The sequence below is a fragment of the Aedes aegypti genome, chromosome 2, assembly GCF_002204515.2.
Source record: "Aedes aegypti strain LVP_AGWG chromosome 2, AaegL5.0 Primary Assembly, whole genome shotgun sequence".
Classification (NCBI taxonomy): Eukaryota; Metazoa; Arthropoda; class Insecta; order Diptera; family Culicidae; genus Aedes; species Aedes aegypti.
The window spans coordinates 190,271,232-190,277,231 of NC_035108.1; positions in this window are offsets into that span (position 1 = coordinate 190,271,232).

The following is a 6,000-nucleotide window of genomic DNA, read 5'->3' on the forward strand; positions in this document are numbered from 1 at the left end:
AACGTTTGATTTTATAAATCTTATTTTATTAATGAAGTTCCAAGTTTTGTACAATTTCATTTAAAAACACTTTTGAGTTTGTTTCCTTTGGCAGATATCCCCATTAAAGATTGATAACAGAATAATAAGAAATTGTGTTACCTGATTATCATCACTTGATAACTTATTTTGTTATCATCTTGGCTGAATTAACAGCCAACATAACAAAAATGAGAACTCAAATTTGTTCGTCGATTAACAAAAAAACATTAAATTCAGTTATCACTGAGTTCAAGTTTATAACTAAATGCATATCATCATTATTTTTTGAATATTATGGTCACAAATCACAGAAAAAATAGAGAGATGAGTGTTCTGGCTCAAAACTAACTAACTCCATACAATTTTAGAATTAAATTGTTCGATGAAAAGTCTGCTTTGTTTATTAACCCCTCTACCGACAGCTTCATTTTTTACCGCTAAAATAATATTCAAATCACGATAACTTTTTGTTTCTCGATATTTTTGCACCATTTCACAAGTTTTCAAAAAACTTTAAGAATCCGTGTCGATATTAATCATTGGTGATCTAGTTTTGAAGATATTCCGATGTTCCTTGAGGGAACGGAAATCTTTCATATCAATGTGTTTGGCGACCATTTTGTTTTTGATCAATTTATCAAAAAAATAAAATGTGTGCTATACAATGCCAGGTAATAAAAAATATGAAATGTTGGTTGGTTGGTTTGACTTTATTAACGAGATTTAATAAATGTGTGCTATACAATGCCAGGTAATAAGTAGCTACTTTGAAAAAAAAAAATCATACAAATCGGTTCAGTATTCTTGGAGAAGTGTGAAAATAACGATATGATGTTTTTTGAAGTTTCAAGATCTTTATTTGGTGTGGTATAAATGCTCATTACTCAAAGACAGCTGCACCAAATTGCTTCATTTTTTCACAACATACTCGCATTAATATGTCATTCCGAAGAGTGATTATCCGAATACTATTCACGTGAATTATGGCTACGCGTCGATCTCCCAAGTAATTTTGGAATAACTTCGGATCCAGATGTCCAATTATTAATATCGACACATATTCTTAAACTAGAAAAGTGTTTCGAAAGCTTGTGAAAAGATGGTGCAAGAATATCAAGAAACAAAAAAGTTATCGCGATTTGAATATATTTTTAGCGGTAAAAAATAAGCTGCCGGTAGAGGGGCTAACACATGCTCTATAAAAATGTCATGGGAGAAATGTGTGATAACATATTTTGTTATCAACCTGTTATCAAACGTATCTGTCATGGATACAATGATAACAGATGTTATCATTCGACTATCAGTGATAACAGAATATCAAAATGATAACAGCGATAATAAAATTCGTTATCATCCAGTTACCCACCTTTGCTCGGGATGTGTATTTCGACCTCAACTGTAAGGCCGTTTTAGTGTCGTGTACTAGACTCAGACTGAACTAATGCAAATGCATCAATAAAGCAATCGAGAATTGATAATGCAACATACTTAAGTGCATCAGTGATGTTTTGATACATTTGCAATGTTGATTTCGTGTATTATTGCCTGACAGCTCTTGAACATTGTTGAATAAAGGTAATGTTACATTGATAAGGTTGATATTATACCGCACATCAACGTGTAATAATATAATCATACTTGTTATTACTTGGGCATTTAATTCTCTTCCGTTACATTTGATAGTTATTTCAATGTTCTCTGGTAAGTGGAAATATGTTCATTAGAGTGATGCAAATTTTGAAATTTTAGCTCCCCTATGCTTAAACGATTTTTCTTATGGTAAATAGCATCCTCCCAAAGTTTGAAGTGTTTCGGAAGAAATTTGACTGTGCACACGCCATTTGAAGTTTACATGGAGATTACTATGGGAAACGCCAACCTTTTGTGTTCAGCCTTCTATCTCGTCGTCATAATATTTTATGGAAAAGTAAACAAACTCTACTCATGTGAAATGCTTTCAGCTACAACTTTGCCGAAGACCACATTTTGATTGGACGTCAGGATAAATTGCTATTCATAATCATAAAGAGGGTTTGTATTTTGCATGCTTAACCAACTGCTCGGCAGGCAACAGTGGTGTTCCTGGCGGGAAAAATAGATCGAAGCAATCCAGGCTACTATGTTCTACAGCAAAAACGCAGTGTTGCTCTGAAAATAAGTGAATGATCATCTCAGCATGATTTAGACTTTGTTATCAATGATGACAAATTATCCTTACGTCCAATCAAAATGTGGTCTTCGGCAAAGTTGTAGCTGGGAAGATTTCACATGAGAAGAGTTTGTTCACTTTTCCATAGATTATTATGACGAGCAGTTAGAGGACTGAACACAAAAGGTTCGCCTTTCCCATAGTAATTTCCATATAAACTTCAAATGGCGTGTGCACAAACAAATTTCTTCCGAATCACTTCAAATTTTGGGAGAATGATTTTTATCATAATTGACACCGTTTAAGCATAGGGGAGCAAAAACTTCAAAATTTGCATCAGTCTAATGTTCATTCAGATTTTTTTACAGGGGAAGAGGGTATAAAATCATGGTTTTGTGCGGTATATGGACGGCTTCCAAACCGATAAGTCAAACAGCTTCATCAAAGTCAAATTTAAAAAGTATCTTGATGATAGTTTCTTTGTAACGTATAAAAATGTGAAAATCACTGCCATCACCATTTGTCAGGCACTTTGCAACCTGATCTGCATCGAATCCAAATTCACACTTTCCGGAGAATGTGCGCCATAAACTTAAAGTTAATGACGGATTTATATATTTCTGACCACCTGTACAAACCTTCTTGCATATGAGATCGTGGTCTTTGCTTCTGAAACAGAGAACGACATCTTACTTTAACGTTCAATCCTCGTCATCCATGGGAAACAACGACTGCAAACATCTTAATCATCGTCATTCTCCGGTCGTTTGTGTGTTTTTTCAATTAATCAATTTTTAATTACAATCCCATAAATTATAAGCTTCAGAATGGTCTTTGTGTTCCCTGAAAAAAAAAATAAGTTTGAAAAATTGTTTTGTGGATATTTGGTTTTAGGTTCACGGGCGAAAAGTCGCCAGAGAAAAGGTCGAAAGGACAAAAGGTCGAGATGATGTTTTCGACCTTTTGTGTCTTCTTTTTCAGTTTTCGACATTTTGTCTTCGATTGAAACATTGTCTTGTGAACGAGCTTTTTGATCATCAAACAAATTTTCAGGCGATTTATGTTCTTGCTGTACCAATATGGACTAGCTGTTGTAATATGAGAAAGAAAGCTCTACAGAGGATTTGAAATAATTTTGAAAATGGTGCTGAAGCTCCTTTATGGTATAATACATATGAATTAGAAAGAATATCCAATGTTGAAACATTGGAGCGAATGTCGTATAAAATAATTTTGAACAAACATGGTTGCAATCTTTTAGTGTCGCGATAAATGTTTTATGTATTTAGGTTCAGTTATGTTAAGTTACTCACAAAGCTTGTTTTAGAAACGGGTGAATTATCACCAGTACAAATTTTGAACAACTAAGGGAATTTAAATTTAATACTTTAATAACAAAATGTACTTGTTTTAATTAATTATAATTTGTGGTCTACGACTAACCAGCCGAGTGGAAGTTTGACAACTACCGAAAAACTAAACATTACATATACTTTGCTATTGGATTAAATTGACAAATTGATGTGAAGTTTGCGAAAAAGTTACACGTCTTCTCGGTGAGAATCGAACTCACGACTCCCTGTTCTCTAGATAGGGCGCGTTACCCCTACGTCACGAGAGGACTCATGGACGCAGAAGTTAACCTGAATTCGATTTCAGCTCAATAATCACGTGGCCCTATTTTGATTTCAGAAGAATTAGATGCCCGTCCAAACACAACGCTTTCTTTTTTTGTATTCATTGCCTAGCCCGAGAGCGCATTATTTATTAGGTATTGAAATACCACACCACACTCGCCAACGACGTGCTGGCTGAGATTTCTATAGTGCGGGCTTCCAATAGGTCGCGACGTTCTAAATCGACCGGTTACGGAACATGAGTCCGTTGCTCGATAAATACTCGTTTCAATTAATTATGATTGGTGGTTTGCGGCTAACCAGCCAAGTTGAAGTTTGAAAACTACCGAAAACAAACAAAATGTAAATAAAAGCTTAATTTAGTTTTATCAAATTAGAATGATAGTATGGCATAATACAAAACATCTGGGTATGAGAAATGAATGTAATGTTCGAAATGATACTTAAAAATTAATTAAAAAACTCCTTGTCTTTCGTAACATCTGTCCTTTCTACGTTTAGTTTTTCGACCTTTTGTCGTAGATTCTTGATTTTAGCTGAAGGGCATTCTGGTACGTAAGAGTGGAATGTTTCTTTATTATTATTTTTAATTCCTTCATCAGTATAATTTCAAATATAACGTTTATTTCTTATATCTTGGTGTTTTGTGATAGGCAACACTATCATCCTTAGTTATGCTTTGTTAACAACATATTACACTTTATTTACCGCAGCAGTTCAGATTTTTTGCAGATGAGTTGATTTTACCTGCTTTAGACTCAATATTCAACCTTTATCGATCATGTAGCTAATGAAACATTGGCAGGGCGTTTATCATGTCAGTTAATTTTGGGGGTAATGGTTTGAAAAAGTATCCATACAAAAAGCGTGACTAGAATAGGTGATGTTATAAAATCTCCAAAATGAAACATTGGATCAAAACTGTATGCTGTCAAAGTTTCACCACGAACCGTGAAAGCTGGCATCCAATCAAGGTATCGGAAAAATACTGAGCGTCGAATGAGGTCAATACACTTTTGCCATTCATTGGACAGACGGTGAGAAATCAAAAAACCGACTAATTACACAAATTTCTTTGCAAAACATGACAAAATTCATCACATCTGTGTGACATACACAGCATCTTGCCTCACTACTTACTGATTGGCGTCACAGGAGGACCCAACCGAAACCGAACCGAGCGAGCGGCAGATGTTTATCGAACTTCCAAAATCTCGAACTCTGATGTCGTCGCCGGCAATAAGTCGTCGTGAAAGAATTTGCAGTGCAAAAATCAAAAGAGATGCGTTCCGAAAATAACCATTTAGCTATCGACGTGATAAGTGGGAATCGAAGTGGTGGTGGTGACGGGCAGCATTTCGGTTTGGCTTGTGTGTTGTAACATGCACGGCAATAAATCAAAAATCTGTTCTCTTCTGCGTCGTTCGGTTATTTTAAATTGGCTTTTGCATTGGTTTGCGGCATAGGCGGAAGCGACGACAATCTGCTCCAAGTTACATAGCACTTTCTTTTGATGAGGCTGCAGATTGTTGCAAATGCACAATTATTGGTGGTCTTACAGTGTTCTCAGGTCTTGTATTTGTGTAACGATTATCCGCGAATGCAATGAGCTTTTCATGGAATATTCTGAAGTCACGTGTACATAGGCTATAACTTTGACCTTTTCCAATACAATCAATTCAGCCACTGGATGATATATTGGTGGATCCCCTAATTACTGGTGAAACTTAACAACAACATGAGAACCCACCTGGGGGCGGAGTCAATGTTGGTCAAACCGTCTGAACGTCTGTAGGCTGCATTATGCAGCCGGAGAGAAAAAAAAGAAATTCGACCTTCACGACATTCACGAAACATATTTCAATAATACAACAAAATTCACATAGATGTTTTGAGATATATATTGGTTTGATGGAACTTAGCAATAATAAGTTAATTATTGCAAGATTATGAATAATTGTGAAACATACATGTGATATAACTTTATATCCAAATAATGTATCTAGTTGTTATCAACTTTTATTTTGATAGTCATTTTAATCTTATTTTATCATTTCGTTTTAGTTTACATCTGTTATTCCATTTCACAAATTTGAGATAGAATTTTTGTTAACCTAACCTAAATAATAACACATTTTTCAATTCAATTCATGTATATTTGTTGTTTTGTCAGTTTACAAAGTGTATCAT